The sequence below is a fragment of the Myodes glareolus genome, chromosome 3, assembly GCF_982192425.1.
Source record: "Myodes glareolus chromosome 3, mMyoGla1.1, whole genome shotgun sequence".
Classification (NCBI taxonomy): domain Eukaryota; kingdom Metazoa; phylum Chordata; class Mammalia; order Rodentia; family Cricetidae; genus Myodes; species Myodes glareolus.
The window spans coordinates 61,798,464-61,816,992 of NC_142028.1; the positions used below are offsets into that span (position 1 = coordinate 61,798,464).

An 18,529-nucleotide genomic window follows, 5' to 3' on the forward strand; every position below is an offset into this window, starting at 1 on the left:
CCAACATTCCAGCAGGGGAAGGGGAAACCCACATGTTCACCCCAGGAGCAAGAATCACTGGGGTTGAGGTGGAGAGATGGCTCAGTGGTTAAGAGCAGAGGCTACTCTTCCAGAGGGCCCCGGTTCAGTTCCCAGTACCCATATGGTAGTTCACAGTCATCTATAACTCCAGCCCAGGGGACCTGACCCTGTCATCTGACCTCTGAGGGCACCTCTGCCTTCTGAGTGCTGGGATTAAAGGAGTGCAACCCCGCTGCCAGGCTCTTGCCTCTGTCCTAAGGTTTTGTGAGGATGAAGTAGCATTCTTGGAAACTGTAAACCAGTGCTCTACCTGGTGTTCGCGCGGTGGTGTAAGCTGTCAGTATCTGTGCTCCCATAGACACAATGCTTTCTGTTCAGGGTCCCGCTCTATAGCCCTGGCTAGTTTGGAACCCTGAGGTCCCCTGTCTCTGCTTGCCAAGTGCCAAGTTAAAGGGTGTGCCTTCACACCCCATCTTCTGTTTCATTTAAAAAACAATGTATATGGGGACTGGAGAGATGACTCAGAGGGTAAGAGCACTGACTGCTCTTCCAGAGGACCTGCTTTCGATTCCCAGCAACCACATGGTGGCTCATAGCCATCTGTAATGAGATCTGGTGCCCTCTTCTGGTGTGCAGGTAGAACACTGTATACATAATCAATCAATCAATCAATACATCTTAAAAAAAACTGAGCTAAAATAAACCATATTTTAGAAAAAAAAACCAATGTATATGGATGTTTGCCTACATGTTTAGCTGTGCACTACATGCATGTGTGGTGCTTAGAGAGGCCAGAAGAGGGCATCAGATCCCCCAGAGCTGGAAGGTGATGGATAACTTAGAATGAACCTTTCCTCTGTCTCCTCCCCACTGGGCGTTGTGTATCCTAGGCTACCGGTCTACCATCAAGACTCAGCTCCAGCTCTGGCCACTGTTTTGCTGTAAATTAAATTTTTACCACCATCTGAACTAGGTGGCTCATGCCTGTAATCCCAGCTCTTGGGAGTCAGAGGCATGACTAGGTGAAATTTGTAGTTACTCTGGGCTTCAAACTGATACTTTCAGCCTGGCATGATGGTACACACCTATAACCCTGCAGAGGCAGGTAAGTTTGAGGTCAGGCTGGTCTACATTACAAGTTCTAGGATAACCAGGACTATATAATGAGACCTGGCTCAAAAAAGAAAAAAAAAAGAATTGCAGTCCAACCTTCCTGTTAAAAATTATAATCTAAACCGTATGTGGTAGTGCATGTCTTTAATCCCCGCACTCAGGAGGAGAGGTAGGGAGATCTCTGTGAGTTCGAGGCCAGCCTGGTCTACAGAGCAGGTTCTAGGACAGCCAGGGCTACACAGAGAAACCCTATCTGGAGGAAAAAAGTTAAAATCTAACAAAACAGAACTTTACTTTCTGTTTTTTTTTCATTTTAGTTAATTCTTTATAGCCAATTAATTTTTCAAATAATTATAACTGTTCTCCCCTTGGACCTATTGGAAACTCTCAGTCCTTGTTGGGTATAAAAAATAATGTTTCCTTTTTTTTTTTTTTTTTTTTTTTTGAAACAGGGTTTCTCTGTAGCTTTGGAGCCTGTCCTTGATCCTGGAACTAGCTCTTGTAGACCAGGCTGGCCTTGAACTCACAGAGATCTGCCTGCCTCCGCCTCCCAAGAGCTGGGATTAAAAGTGTGCACCACCACCACCCGGCTGGCTGTCTCATTTTTAAATTTATTTATTTTGATTTTTGGAACCTGTCCTGAAAATTCGCTCTGTAGACCAGACTGGCCTCGGACTCACCGAGATCTGCCTGCCTCTGCTCCTGAGTGCTGGATTAAAGTAATGCACTGCCACGCCCATACCCAGACTTGCATTTTTTTTCTCTTTTCCAAGATTTATAGCTCATCTTCCCTGAAAGTTTGCTGTCTTCCCTGCTCTCTCTCCTGACCGCCCTCCCTCTTCTTCCATACTCTACCACTGAGTTCTACCCTAGCCCTGGTGACTGTTTTGCTATTAATGAATGCTCACTATGCCGAATATAAAATTACAAGTGTTTTTTCTCAACAAATAACCGTGAAAGAGTGTCAAAACAGATCCTGCTGTGGTGGCACACCCAGCACTTGGGAAGTAGAAGCTTGCAGGTCTCTGAGTTTGAAGCCATCCTTGAGCCTTGTCTGCATAGCAAATTTCAGGGCTACATAGAGAGATGCTGTCTCAAAACAAAACAACAACAAAAAAAATGTAAACCAAAAACAAAACAAAACAATTGTCGAAATAGAAAAGAAACTTCCTGGAGTGAACCAATCATGGCAACATGAAGCTATAAATCCGATAGTGACATCTGGTGGTGGAGGACAATTGGTTGGAAGGATAATTGGTTGGAACATAAACTGAAACTTTCTGTAGTGATGAGGATTCTGTCTCGGGTCATCTAGTATTTACATCGGTGAGCAACGCGACACACTGAACCCTGAACACTTTCTCTATGCATTCCGTTGTAAAGTCCATCTAAGTCAATAAAACAAGGTACTGAGAGAGGCTGCTTAGTCTGAGAAGATGCTGCTGTGAGCACAGCTGGCTTAAGACCCCGTGCATGCATCTTTTGGGCAGGGGCGGTACTCTGGGCTACAGGGGACGTTTGAATCCTGGCTGCCACTCACTGTGACACTGAGCAAGCACCCAGAGTCTCAGAGCATACCAAGTCTCTTATCTGTACAAAGAAGCAAATCACATCTTAAGGGAATCCTGGGGAGATTGGTTTTTGTTAATTAACAAAGAGACTAATGCTGGGAGATCTTACCCTCTAGAGTCCTAGATTGTAAGGAGTCCTGCTGTTTGGGATGTCTGCACGACGGACACGTTTTACCTTTTACTGGGTTATTTGGACACGGGGGAATGTCCTAGTGTCTAAGACAGGTGCAGAGCTCCAGATAAGGTTTCCAACGACAGCATCCCACATCTATCTTCACGGGGTGGTTTCCAAGGAAACAGGATCCTGAGCCCTCTTGATAACTCAGGCCTGCTCATAATCCCTTTACACAGCCCGGTGCACTCTGAAACGATCAAAATGCAGCTTCTGGACAGGAGACGTGGCTCAGTGCTCACCTGGCAGGCTCACCCTAAGGGCTAATCCTCAGTACTGCAGAAACCAAGCCAAAACAGAGGTGAAGCCCAAGGCTGTTTCTCTGCCCCCACAAACTTTCCTTTATCTGGTGTCTGGTGACACAGCCCATGGTTCCTCCAGGGTATGGTTTCCCTTGCAACATCCAGTCAGCAAAGGTGCCTTTCTCAGACGGTTGGTAGTCTTCGTCAGGTGCATGCTGTCCTGGGGATTGCCGATTGTGTATATAAAATGTGCTTCCAATGCCCGGTGTTTGAAAAGCTCTTAAGAGATAATAAAGTTAGGGCCAAGGAGGGAGAATAGTTCAATTGGTAAAGTGTTTGCCTTGCAAGTACAAGGACCGGAGTTTGAACCTTAGCGCCTGCCTTTAAAAAGCCAGGTGACAGGGCTACACAGGGAAACCCTGTCTCAGGGGAAAAAAATCAAAAACAACAGCAACAACAAAAGCTAGGTGTACTAAAAAGCCAGGAGTAACTAGCACACACTTCCAATCCTAGAGCTGGGGAGGCAGAGACAGGCAGATCCCTGGGCTGACCAAGTAGACTGTCCAGCGTGATTGGTGACCAGCAAGTTCCAGGTCATTGATGAAAACTCCTGACTCAGAACAAATTGCAAAGAGGCTAGGGGGATCTCCATTGTATTGCTAAATTGCTGCTCAAGCATGAAGACCTGAATTGGGATCCCCAGCGTCCACATAAAGGAAGGGTGTGGCCCACTTGCCTGTAATCTCAGTGCTGGCAGACAGGGTCCTGAGTTTAGCCTGAGTTGGTGGCTCCACGTTCAGTGAGAGACTCTGCCTCAAAATAGGTAGAGAGTGACTGAAGAAGAGACATGATGTTGAGCTGTAGCCTCCACACTCACACACATGCACACGTAAGTCCACACACACACACATTAGAGAAACCACGATGGTCAGCACTGGAGGAGTGACATTGAAGGACTGTCCTCCACATGCGTGTGCACACTTATGCACACATACCTGACAGAAACACATACATACATACACACACACAGAGTAAGATTATCTAGGCTTGGGCTGGAGAGATGGTTCAGAGGTTAAGAGCACTGGCTGCTCTTCCAGAGGTCCTGAGTTCAATTCCCAGCAACCACATGATGGCTCACAACATCTGTAATGAGATCTGGTGCCCTCTTCTGGCGGGCAGGGATACATACAGACAGGACACTGTATAGATCACTAATAAATAAATCTTTTTAAAAAAAGATTATCTAGTCTTGGGGGCATCTGTAATCTCTTTCCTGGGGAGGCTGAGGCAGGAGGATTGTGGTGAATATGATGTCAGCCTGAGCAGAGTGAGACCTTGTCTCGAGTCGCAAACAGTCTCTACCACCCCCCACAAAACAGTACACAAGGGCTGGAGAGATGGCTCAGTGCTCAATTCTAGTTCAACTCCCAGCACCCGCATGGCAGCTCATAACTGTAACTCCAGTTTCAGGGGATCTGACACCCTCACACAGACATGCATGCAGGCAAAACACCAATATACATGAAATAAAAATAAGTAAAACAAAGCCACAGTACACAGGTTAATAGTTTATTAAGATAAATCTATATATTTCAAGAAATGACCTGGCTCTGAAACAGAGTTTGTTTAATCTTCTTACACTTTTATCATTCCAAATGAACTAGATATAATATTTCAAGTGGCACACCATACGGTTATGAATGTAAAACACATATATGGGACTGGGGAGATAACTCAGTGGTTAAGAGCAGCCTTACTCTTGCAGAGGACCTGGGTTCAGTTCTCAACACCCACGATGCCCAACTCACACTGCCAGTAACTCCAGCTCCAGGGGATCTGATGCCCTCTTCTGGACTCTCCTGTGCTCAGGTGCACACACCCACAGACAGACAGACAGACACATATATGCACATTATTTAAAATAATAATAAATTTTTAAAACATAAAATTTAAAACACACTAATTAATTAAAATTTCACACTAAAATCTCAATAAGTCAATAATTATTGTTCTAATAATCATACTTCTGTACAGATTTTTCTTTGGGCCTCCAGGTCACCAATAACAATACAGAGATTTATTATTAATTGTGAAAGCTTGGCTTTAGCTTAGACTGATTTCCAACTAGCTCTTATAATTTAATTAACTCATATTTTTCAATTATGTTTTGCCTTGTGACTCAGTTACCTCTGATCTGTACTGTGTGTCCGACTTCTTTACAGTCTCATTGGCATCTCTCCACCTCTCCTCTTTCCAGAGTCCTCTCTTTCCCCCAGAAGTTCCACCCAGCCTCTCCCTGCCTAGCTATTGGCCATTCAGCTCTTTATTAAACCAATCACAACAATATATCTTCATACACTATACAAATAGCCCCCAACACATACTGTCAGGTTTTTGTAAAGAACAATATAAGGAAGTACCCAGTTACATGTTGATTCTCTCTCTCTCTCTCTCTCTCTCTCTCTCTCTCTCTCTCTCTCTCTCTCTCTCTCTCTCTCGGCTAGACAAGTGCTTTACCATTGAGCTCTATGGCCAGTTCTCTCTCCATTTTTTTTTTTTGGAGACCATTTCATACAGCTGAAATTAGCCTTGAACTTGTCCCATAACCAAAGATGACCTTGAGAGTTTCTGGTCCTCTCCTCCTCTACTTCAGATGTGCTGGGATGACAGGCATGCTCCAGTAAGCCTGCTGTTTGTTTGCTTCAAAGTTAATTTTATTATTTTATTTATGTGAGTCTTTTTGCCTACCTGTCCCTCTGTGCACCACCAGTGTGCCTGGTGCTCTCAGAAGCCGGCACTGGAGCGGCTGGACTTGGAGTTAGAGATGGTTGTGAGCCACCATGTGGATGCTGGGAATTGAGCCTGGGTCCTCTGCAAGAGCTGGCCTGGAACTCATGTTTGGCCTAGGCATACTTGGAACTTGTGACAGTCCTGCCTCCCGTCCTAAGTGCTGAGAATATAGTCTGTGCCTTTGCACCTAGCTGAAAGCATGTATTCTCTGACCACAGGAAGGCATACACGCCTGCGCAATGATGACCTTACGTAGACTTAGTTACGGGAGTCACTGATGCTATGCAGGATGAGGTCGGTATCGTGGTCTTTTGTATTTTGTGGTACAGCTTCTCCAGCAGGCTGGCATATGGTGGCTAAATTAGGAAAAATTGTTCTCCTTCTTCTACTCCTCCTTCTGTTTCTGCTCCCCCCCCTCCCCGCCTTTTTCTTTTTGGCAGTGGTGGAGAGGGCTGTATTTTGCCTGCGTGCCTGGTGCCCATGGAGACCAGAAGAGGGCATCAGACTCCCTGGAACTTGAGTTACAGACTGTTGTAAATCTCTGTGTGGTGCTAGGAATCAAACCTGGGGTCCTCAGGAAGAGCAACCAGTACCATTAACCACAGCCTGAAAAGGCTGTTTTACCTGGATTTTTACCTCTTGTCCTAGGATCTGGTCAGGAACTTGATGTGTTCTGCACACCTCTGGTTCTGTCCTTTTGCTCATTATTTTGCCCCTTGTTCAGGATGCCCTCTGGATGGATCTGGAGCTCCAGGAGACTGGAACTGATTCTCAACAAGCGGGTGTCTTCTAGGATGACATCACAGGGGACCTTGGGACAGCTGTTCCATCTCACTGTGAGACGGGGTCTAAGCTTGGAACTATGTCCTCCCCTCTTCATACATTCATGTGATCAATGCTTATTGGACATTTACTGTTTGCTAGGGGCAGATTCGCTTCTGTGAGAGATGCAAAGGTGGAAAGCACTTTTACCTTTACGTGGAGTGAAGAAATCAGCAACTATATCTTCAATTTCTAGAAGAAAGAGACGTCCACTAAGTTTCAGTTTAAATAGTGTCAAGTGTAAATGAAAAGAGGCTCAAGGCTTTTTAAATTTTCCTTTATTTTTTATATATTTATAATAATTTATTTTTTATTTTATGTGTATTGGTGTGAAGGTGTCAGATCCCCTTGAACTGGAGTTACAGACAGTTGTGAGCTGCTATGTGGGTGCTGGGAATAGAACTAGCATCCTCTGGAAAAACAGCCAGTACTCTTAACCACTGAGCCATCTCTCCAGCCCTGTCTCAAGGCTTTTTAGAGGTTAAAAATAAAAAATACAATTTAGGAGCCTAAAGAGATGGCTCAGTGGTTAAATAGCTTGGTTTGCTAGAATGAGAAGTGGATTTTGGAGCCTCAAGAATGCACTTATGAAGAGGAATGCACTAGAGGAAGGGGACCGCGAATCAAATAATCCCACACTAGCTCTGAATAGGTTATAATAAGGTGTTTCTTATTAAAGGGGAACTCACAAGATCACAGTGAGGAACAGGAACAGAATCCAACATCCAGGTGGGGCAAGCAGGGAAGAGAGAGTGAGAGGACAGACCATGGGCTTTTTGGTACTCAAGGCCATGCCCAACCTGGTCCAGCCCCTCCAAGGCCATTGGCTGAAGGAGTTCCCCATCACCTCCCCCTTTTGTCTAAATAAGAGAGTTCTAAAACCAATACAAAATTATATATAATAAAAACAGATATCAAGTATAAAAATTAGAATTACAATCAGCATAAACAATATTAATTAAGAAACATATGCTAAATGTTTCAATGATTATTCTGTTCTAAGGAGTCTAAGTCTTGTATTAGAAATGGTTTGGCTAAGTCATAAGATGAAAGTAACTACGACTCCATCAAAATTGACCTTAAATTTGTATCAATAAGCCAAGATCCATACCAATGCAAAGTATATCCCTCTTTAAATGTAAACAAACATTTATAAACAATCATTTAGGGAATTTGGGCGTAGTTTTCTCGAAACTGCTCCCTGCTTTTTGTTGGGTGAAGTGTTTTGGGGGTTTTATAAAGACCTTTCAGGGAATCTTGGCCCATCAAACCATATTAGCCTGGAAAGAATCTACAGGTTCCCATCTTCTGTGGAAACAAAAGGAGAACTTCTTTTACAAAGCAACATACCCTTAGACCCAAATTTTGAAGTCAAGATACCTTTAAAGTATACATGTTGGCTTATCTTAACAGCCCATACAATGAAATGTCTCTCTGTACTTAGCTCATTCACAGTCAAAAAATTCAAAGAAGGGGCTGGAGAGATGGCTCAGTGGTTAAGAGCATTGCCTGCTCTTCCAAAGGTCCTGAGTTCAATTCCTGGCAACCACATGGTGGCTCACAACCATCTGTAATGAGGTCTGGTGCCCTCTTCTGGTCTGCAGACATACACACAGACAGAATATTGTATACATAATAAATAAATAATTATTTTTAAAAAAATTCAAAGAAAACATAATCATATATATAATCCAGACTCTCTGTGTATTTTCCATCTTTATGCGGCTTATTTTCCTTTAGTCTTTAATTTATGACTGTCTGTACTCTGTCTCTTTAAAGACGTTGTTTTATTATTATTTTTTAAGCTATTTACTTCTTTTTATAACTCTCCATACTCCTTTTCTTCTCTCTCCCAAGCCTACGTACATTTTTCCAACACTGTGACCCATTTGGAGGTCTTTTCCATCTGGATTTGTCTTTATTGCGTGCGTACCCGCAGTTATTTTTTGACCAGGAGCGCTTTAAAAAAAAAATTCTAAGTGGGCATGGCTAGGACCAACTCTGCAGCTCAGTCCATGCATATTCACTGCCTCTGAGAGCTACACATATTGCCCCAGCTCGAGCATTGCAATAAGTCTGTGTCACCATTAAGCAATTTGTAACACGCTGCTCACAGACCCCATGCAAGTGCTCGGCCTCCTGAAAGAGCCAGAGCTGTTCATGCAACTAGCATGAACCAGAAAGCCACCGTTTTAAAACTGCATGGTTTTTGTTTGTTTTGTTTTGTTTTCTGCTACCACTAAATCAGGAAGACCTCTCTTACAGGAGCTGTGACACCCGTGTTCACTACCAGCAAACAGAGCCCATCTGGCGAAAAAAAATAATGCTGGATACCAAGAAGCCCATGCTTAACTCTGTTCTTTTATGTCTAGAGTTCCTTTCTGAGCTTTTCCAGGTTTTACATGGATATAGTCAGCCCCACGTTGGGCTCCAGATGAAGAGGAACGCATCAGAGGAAGGGGAACACAAATCAAATAATCCCACACTAGCTCCAAATAGGTTATGATAAGGTGTTCTTTATTAAAGAAAAATGCATGAATCACAAGGAAAAGGAACGAAATCCAACATCCAAGTGAGGTAATGGACCCACAGGCTTTTTGGTATTCAAGACCATGCCCAACCTGGTTCAGCCTCTCAAAGGCTATTGGCTGGAGGAGGTGCCTCATCATGCTTATGAGCAAGGTGGCCCATCCACCTGTGATTTCAGCCTGTGACCATGGAGACAGAGGATGTCAACAGCAAGTTCCGGGTTTGGTGAAGAGATTCTGCCTCAGTGAATAAGGTGGAAGAGTGACTGAGAATGACTCCTGACATCAGTTTTGGACCTCCACATGCAGGAATACACATGTGCACCCACACACACGCAACCATGGTACACACATATGCCCACCATCTATACACACATGAAAATGAAAAAAGAAAAATGAAGCTTACTAAAATTTTCTGTAGCAATGCAGTATGATGAAATTATTTTTTACATTCTAGGAGACTGGAACTTTCACTAGACCACACTGCCCAAGTTAAAACACTTACGATTTAAGAGTAGCCAGGCGGTGGGTGGCACACTCCTTTAGTCCCAGCACTCCAGAGGCAAAGGCAGGCAGATCTCTGAGTTTGACACCAGCCTGGTCTACAGAGCCAGTTCCAGTAGAGACAAGGCTACATTAAGAAACCCAGTCTTGCTGGGTGATGGTGGTGCAAGTCTTTAATTCCAACAATTGGGAGACAGAGGCACAGGGATTCCTTTGAGTTTGAGATCAGCCTGGTCTACAGAGTGAGTTCCAGGACAGCCAGGACTATTTCACAGAGAAACCCTGTCTAGGGGTGGGGGTGAGGTGGAGTGGGGTGGGTGGGAAGAAACTCTGTCTCCAAAAAACAAAAATAACAACAACAAAGACAACCAAAAACTTTAACAGTGTTGCCGGTAGCAGTGGTGCCTGCCTTGGATCCCAGTGTATTGGAATTTCTGACCCCTGGGAAAAGACCATAGACTCAATCCAATTATAATTCAAAGATTTATTGATTACCGCTAGCAGAACCACAGTTTCTGAGCCAGACTTGAGACTGCTGTGCAGAGGGGGTGAGGGAAGACTTTTGAAAGGGGAAAACCCCAAGTAGACCTTGCGTATCTGCACAAACAAGCCTAGAGCTGTTTAGCTCTGCCAAGATTAGGTAGTCAAGGCAACCTGAATGTCTGCATAAGCAGGTTACAGAAACCAAAAAGCAGTTAGTGAAAACAGAACAAGGAGATGGTCATGGCTGTACATTTCTGGGTAGGTGGGTGGGGTCACGAGTCAGGGTTACTGGGAATTTATTTTCCAGGGACTGGAGTCGGAGGTAAATGGCTAATGGTTACCTAGGTGGATGCCTAGCATAATATGGAGGACTTTTTTTGTTTTTTTTTTCCCATCGCAACAGCACTTGGGAGGCAGAGGCAGGTGGATCTCTGTGAGTTTCAGACTAGCCTGGTCTACATAGTGAGTTCCAAGACATCCAGGACTACACAGTGAGAGTTTGTCTCAAAAAAACAACAACAAAAATAATTTTCAAAAGACTTGCTAGCCTGGGTGTTTTCAGCCTATTTGTTTAACCTCTCCCTAAGAGAACAAAGAACCAACCTTGTTTGCTGTGGATTTTCCATGTAATCATCTTTTACAACCTAAGCTAATGCATAGCTACAGCCCTAAATTATGTACTCCCCCGTGCCCCTGGCCTAGAGCAATGCACGTGTGTTATGATAATCAGTAGCTGGGAATAAAAAACTGGTGGAAAGTGGCCTTAGAAAACGACAGAAGCGGCATTGACAGGCTTGATAGTGTTTGTTTGTTATCTGATCAGTTAGGGTCAGCTGGAGTCAGGGACTTAATCCCTTGTAAAACTCTGTTAAAGATTTCTGTAAGGTGTCCCTCATTCCCTGCCCCCTGCTTTCTGTGCTGTTCGGTAAATACAGAGCAGAAGGCCTTTGTGACAGACAATGGAAGACACGGAGAGCAAAGTAGAGAATTCGGCCTCAGCTTGCTCTAGGTTAAAAGATACAATGAGGAAGTGTTTCAGTTCTGTCCTTAATGTGACATCAGTCTGTTACTGGGGACTTTGAATTTGTTATTAATGCATTCAAACTGATACATTTCAGTGCCTTATGTTAGGAATCTCTAATGTATTAAAGCTGTGTGATAAACCATAGAATTTGACATAAAACTATGAATCAAAAGGACTATAAGATTTTTTTCTGTGTGTTGTGTTGTATGTGTGAATGGTGTGTGCACATCCAGAGGATGTAGAATTTCTTCTCTTGTTCTCTGCGCTGATGCCTTGAGACAGGCTCTCTCGCTGGACTGGAATCTCCCCTCTTTGCCTAGGCTGAGTAGTGAATTCTGGGGACCCATATGTATCTGTTCCCCCAAAACTGGTGATAGGTATGTGCAGCTATGTCCAGCTTTTTCTTTTCTTTTTTTCTCTTTTGAGACAAGGTTTCTTTGTGTAGCCCTGACTGTCCTGGAACTTGCTTTGTAGATCAGGCTAGCCTCACACTCGTAGAGATCGACCTGCATCTGACTCCGGAGTGCTGGGATTAAAGGCGCATGCCATCACTGCTTAGCTAGGTTTTTTTTCTTTCCTTTTGTTTTAAAGACTTATTTATTTTACGCATATGAGGGTTTTGCCTCCATGTATATATGTGTACTATGTGTGTGCCTGGTACCTGAAGAGGGCATCAGACCTTCTGAAACTAGAGTTACAGATGGTTATGAACCACCAAATGGGTGCTGGGAACCAACCGAACCCAAGTCATCTTCAAGGACCTCGCTCTTGACTGCTAGGCCACGTCCCCGGCCACTGTGTGCAGCTTTTTACCTGGGTGCTACTGGTATTCAGACTCAGGTTTTCATCCTTGCAGCGCAAGGGCTTTTACCCAGTGAGCCCTTCGTATGTTTTGCTTTGTTTTTTGAGGAAGGGTCTCACTGTGTATTCCTGGATGGCCTAGAACTTGCTATGTAGACCCAGTTTGCCTTGGCCTTGAACCCAAAGAGATCTACCTGTCTCTGCCTCCCAAGTGCTGGGTGATTAAAGGCACATGCCACCATATCCAGATTTTATTAGAATTTTAACAACCAGTTTTGAGTGATGTTTTACTCTTTTTTCTTCTTGGGGGCGGGGCCCACCACCCAGCCCCCAAATAAATCACACAGAGGCTTATTCCTAGTTATGAATGCTTGGCCTTAGCTTGACTTGTTTCTAGCCAGCTTTTCTTATATTAAGTTATCCTGACTACCTTTTGCCTCTGGGCTTTTATCTTTCTCTATTTCTGTGTACCTTTCTTTTTTTTTAATATTTATTTATTTGTTTATTATGTATACAGTATTCTGTCTGTAGGCCAGAAGAGGACACCAGGCTTCATTAAGGTGGTTGTGAGCCACCATGTGGTTGCTGGGAATTGAACTCAGGACCTTTGGAAGAGCAGGCAATGCTCTTAACTGCTGAGCCATCTCTCCAGCCCCCTCTGTGTACCTTTCTTTACTTCTTTCTCCGTGACTTGCCGTGTAGCTGGGTGGGTGACCCCTGTGTCCTCCTCTCCTTCTCTTGTTGCTCCTTGTTCTCTTGGTCTCTTCTTCTATTTATCCTCTCTGCCCACCAGCCCTGCCTTTGCTTGTTTCTGCCTCGCTATTGACCATTCAGCTCTTTATTAGGATGATCAGGTGTTTTAGACAGGCACAGTAACACAGCTTCACAGGGTTAAACAAATGCAGTGTAAACAAAAATCACACACCTGAAAATAATATTCCTGAATAAACCAGAACAAGAACACTCCAGAAACTGAGGCAGGAAGATGAAAAGTTCAAGGCTGGGGCTGGAGAGATGGCTCAGTGGTTAAGAGCATTGCCTGCTCTTCCAAAAGTCCTGAGTTCAATTCCCAGCAACCACATGGTGGCTCACAACCATCTGTAATGAGGTCTGGTGCCCTCTTCTGGCCTGCAGACATACACACAGACAGAATATTGTATACAAAATAAATAAATAAATATTTAAAAAGGAAAAAAAAAAAAAAGAAAGAAAAGTTCAAGGCCTGCCTGAGCTGAATTCAAAGCCATCCTGGGCAGTGTATTGAGAACATGTCTCAACAGGGTTGGGGAGGGGCTATGTTGTGGAATATTCTTTCCCACTGTGTGAAGATGTGTCACTGTGACTGGTTTAACAAAAAGCTAAACAACTAGGCAGGACTGGGGGGAGGCAGAGAGGACACTGGGAAGAAGAGGTGGAGATGCCATGAGACATAGAGTGAGCAGGATGGGCACTATGGGGATGAGGTAATAAAGACACAAGGCAGAAAGTAACAGAACTGGATTAAGTTATAAGAGTTAGTTAGAAACAAGCCTAAGCTATTGGCCGAGCTGTCCTAATTCGTAACACGTCTGTGTCGTATCTGTGTCAGATAGACTTGCAACAGGGCTGAATGTATATTTCAGTGGAAGAGCATTTGTTTAACATGACAAGTCTTTTTTTTTTTTTTTTTTGAGACAGGGTCTCATGTAACCCAACCTGGCTCCTAATTTATTGTGTAACTGAGGATGACTTTGAACTCCTGATCTTCCTGCCTTATCCTCCACGTGGTGGGATGCCTGGCACATACCTCCATGCCAGATTTGTTTCTGTGATGCTAGACATGGAACTCAGGGTCTTTCCTTCTCTCTCTCTCTCTTTCCCTTCCTTTCTTTCTTCTTTCTTTCCTTCCTTCCTTTCAACTATATTTCCACCAGCCCCTTGCCCCCTTTTTCCTTTTTTTTTTTTTTTAAAAAAAAAAAAGACAGCATCTTGCTATGTAGTCCTGTCTGGCCTAGAACTCTCAGCCTCCCAAGGGCTGACATTATAGATGTGTTCTTCTGTGCCCAGCAAACACAAGGTCTTGTGCATGCTGAGTGCTCTAGTTAACATTCACAGCCCTTAATCTGTCCCTTTCTATACAAGGGAAAATATTGTCATAAATGAATTCCAACCAAAAATAGAGATAGCTTTGCTTTAAAACCTCTAGAGGTGGGGACTGGAAAGATGGCTCAGCAGTTAAGAGCACTGGCTGCTCTTCCAGAGGACCCAGGTTCAATTCCCAGCACCCACATGGCAGCTCACAACTGTCTTTAACTCCAGTTCCAGGGATCTGACATCTTCACACCAATGTACATAAAGGTTAAATAAATTAATTTTAAAAATCCCTAGAGGTGGACACAGGCTCATTCACATATGTGGAATCCCCACTGCCACTTACAAGCTGCTTCCTCTCTTCTCATTTCTAAGACATTGAAGCAGGATGGAGTTGGTGGGGTGTAGGATGCAGGCAACCACAGCTCCCTTCACGGTCATCAGTATCCCTCCAGTGCAACGTCCTGTCCTGTCCATGTTTTCCCTTTTGCCACATGCCCACAAAATGCAACGTTCTATGAAATCATTTTGCAGCTAGATTCCAGAGTGCTCAAATTTTCAGGAATTAGCTAAGAAATTCTTGTTTGGGATCTAGGAGGCAGTGGCAAGTAGAGATCTATGAGTTTGAGGACAGCCTGGTCTACATAAGGAGTTCCAGGCTAGCCAGGGCTACATGTTTGGTAGAAATACGCAGATTCTTTGGAAGGAACTTGGACAGATAATGAATTTTGTAAAATGGGATTAGATTTTTTAAAATTTATTTATTATACATACAATGTGCTGCCGGCATGGAGGGCACCAGATCTCATTATAGAATGGTTGTGAGTCACCATCTGGGTGCTGGGAATTGAACTCAAGTCCTGGAGCGATAGCTTAGCAGTTAAGAACACTGCCTGCTTTTCCAAAGTTTCTGAGTTCAGTTCCCAGCAACTGCACAGTGACTCACAATTATCTGTAATTAATGAGATCTGGTGCCCTCTTGAGGAAGTGACCTGGTCAGTTGTCCTCATCAACTCAGACCATGAAACCCGCTATGGACAAGTTCAACAGAACTGCCATAAACGGGCTGCCCACGCCTGCTTCCGCATTGCCAGGGCATAAATATCATTTTCATTTCCTCTGGAAGAGCAGCAAGTGCTCTTAACCTCTGAGCCATCTCTCCAGCACTTGGAAATGAGGTTTTTAAAAACATTTAGAAACTAATTATATTTGTGTGTGTGTGTGTGTGTTTATGTGTTGCTTGCCACAACAGGTGCAGGAGGTCAGAGGACAATTTGCCAGCTGTCTCCTTCTACTATGGGGACCCTTGGGCTTGAACTCAGGTCTTCATGCTTGCCAGCACGTGCCTTTGCTTGCTGAGCCATCTCCCCTGGGAATGGGTTTAGGGAGCAGTGAGAGAGTTAGCTAAGTGTCTGGGTTTTCAATCAAACCTCAAAGTGATCAATATTCAATGTCCTAATTTTCTCACGTGCAAAAGGGAAAATAATGCTTACTTACTTTTCTGTGTTAACTTTCATTACATTAAAAAAAAAAACCTACTTCAGGGGCTAGAAAGAGGGCTCAGCTGTTGGGGATACTGACTGCCCTTCCAGAGGACCTGAATTCAATTTCCAGCATCCACATGGTGGCTCACCGCTGTCTGTAACTCCAGTTCTAGGGGATCCAACACCCTCACCCAGATATACATGCAGGCAAAACATCAATGTATATAAAATAAAAATTAATTTTTAAAATCTACTTTAAAGATAAAAACGGGGGTGCTTCCTTGCTGTGAAATATTTATGAATCAGTGACCTAAAGTGAGGATTCTCAACAAATATTATTGCCTTATTGCTTAGATTATGAGTGGAAGGAGAAAGAAAAATAGCTTGAAACCCATAAGAACCACTGATTGGCTACAGATCTGAATCTCAAGATTGCTTAATTCTCCCGTATTTGAGCTTGGGTTCTCAGAATAGAACAGAGTAGGAAGTAAGGGTTGAGGTAATCTCGTACACTTTTATGCAAATCTAAAATTCTTGCAAGCTGTCAGTGGACTCTGGGGAGACACAACATGGTTGCCGAACCTTATTCAATGAGGTCTCCAACTGTTTGCTGTCATTTGCCCCATCTAGCGTTCCCCCAAATCTGGAGGGATCTGATATCAGTCACTGTCTGGTGCCAAAGAACTTGCACTAACAGTGGCTGTTCGGGGAGGCACTGGCTCGGAACACCGAGTGGGGCGAAGGGACAGCCCCTCACGTTATTGCGGAGGAGACATTGAATTGCGGCAGCGTTGATGATCTTACTTCTCCTCCAAAAGTGCTTGGCTTCCTATAGTGTAGCATGAGGGGGCCGGCTTGTTGGGGTTTCCATCCCGCCCGGTACCCCACAGTCGGCAAATCCCAAAGAGAAATCACACACAGGACTCCATAAGGTTATAAACTGATTGGCCCATTAGGTCAGGCTTCTTGCTAACTCTTTTTTTTTAATATTTATTTATTTATTATGTATACAATATTCTGTGTGAATGTCTGCAGGCCAGAAGAGGGCACCAGACCTCATTACAGATGGCTGTGAGCCACCATGTGGTTGCCGGGAATTGAACTCAGGACCTTTGGAAGAGCAGGCAGTGCTCTTAACCACTGAGCCATCACTCCAGCCCCGCTTGCTAACTCTTATAGCTTATATTAACCCATTATTCTCATCTATGTTAGTCATATGGCTTGGTACCTTTTTCAGCTGGGCAAGTTACATGTTGCCTCCTCGGGTGATCTGCGCAGGAGTGGAGGAATGGCTTCCTCCTTCCTGGAATACTCCTGTTCTCATCGCCCCGCCTCTACTTCCTGTCTGGTTGACCCGCCTATACTTCCTGCCTGGCCAATCAGCGTTTTATTAAAATACATGATTGACAGAACACAGACAATTCTCCCACACCACTATAGTATGGAAAACAGACACGATTAGACATAAGTCCTTCCAAGAAGAATGGTGCCCCCAATTTCCACTAGGGTATCCCCCCAAAACAGCATCTGGACTAAGTTTTTCTATCAGTGGGGCAATAGCTCCATGGCATCAATGTCACCATATATGAGCTTTCAACTCAGCAGTGTTTTTCTCTCCCGAGTTCTTGAGATGATTTGTCGGGCTTCAGGAAGAAGCGTTTGCAGTGCCCGTTCAGAGTTTCACTTGTCTGCTGTGGTTTATTGAGGTTGTGGTGGCTTGTTGTACTGAGTGGGACATTCCTACCGATGGAAACCCTGCCAGCAGATAGCAAGGTGAACGAGTCGGTGAACTGGTTCAGTCCATGCTCTATGAGTAATAGAGTCGTTGGAGAGCAACTGATCAAAGCTATACCTCTGGTCTTTAATTTGAAAAGTGTCAGCAACAGAGGATGCCAAGGACAGAGTGTTAGAACTCAGCAGCGATGCGGTTCTGATACTGGAACCGTTGATTGAAAAGCCGAGTCAAACTTCAGTTTGAAGTAATGCCACTCAAGGGCTGTTGGATCACAATCTTGAGGGTCTCTCCCATCAGTATGAACCTGCTTTTCTGGAGAGCCGCTCATTAACCCACTCTGGGTGTTCCTTCTTTGTGCATTCCTCTGGTGAACGAAAGTCTTCATTTCTAGTCTGTACTGAAATAGTGCTGGGTGAAGTGCTAGGCGAAAAATGAAAACATCACATTCGTGCTCTGGGGATCAGGGGTGAACTTTCTTCTTAGAACTTTTCCCAGAATCTTTTGAATCAGAAAGTCCTTTTTCCCTTTCTGCACCTTGGGAGATGGGCAGTCATCTGCTACAGGAGGAGGGGCTCTGGTGTAGTAGGAGAGTTCGGAAAAGGCTTCCCAGTTTTGTAGATGCGGTGTGAACCTTGTAAGTGGGTGGGCTGCAATCAAATGCGATCTGGTTGGCAACACGTATCTCTTTACTGAATTCCGCAGGAAGGGAATGTTACTGATAATGTTTCAGAATCCCTTGAAGTGGGTAAGCATGGAGTACACCGTGCTGGCGGTAGCTTCAGCAGTAACTTTATTCTCGTTAGAGAATGTAGGTGTTGAACAGTTTTCAACATAGAATCCTGTCCGGCTACAATCGTATTTATATGAGTCCAATCCCACGCTCATACATTCATCTCGGCTTTGACATGGGTTGGAAAAGCAAAGTTTTGCAGGGTGGCCGAGCCGTACCAAGCAGTAGGGTGCGGATCAGCATGTTGGAGGCCGGCACGCGGCTGAGCGCAGGGCGAGCGGTCTGCAGGCTGCTGGCTGCGCAGTTGGAGAAGTTCGGTCCTGCGGCGACGACGTTCGCTGCAAGCAGTTTGAAAACTCTCAGATGACAGCAGCGCACGCGTACTACGGGCAGAGTTTGCGCGTGCGCACCGTCAGTGGGCGGGGTCAGTGCGCACGCA

At 44.4% G+C, this 18,529-nt stretch overlaps 1 long non-coding RNA gene across 1 annotated transcript; it reads right to left on the minus strand.

Moving 5' to 3' along the window:
* Nucleotides 1-6,550: 6,550 nt before the first annotated feature.
* LOC125400272 (uncharacterized) lies at nucleotides 6,551-18,520 on the minus strand. Its single transcript, XR_015737485.1, has 3 exons — nucleotides 16,854-18,520; nucleotides 6,882-6,923; nucleotides 6,551-6,698 (listed from the first exon to the last, which is right to left on the minus strand). It is a non-coding gene; the product is annotated as an uncharacterized LOC125400272 (long non-coding RNA).
* Between the last annotated feature and the right edge of the window lie 9 nt (nucleotides 18,521-18,529).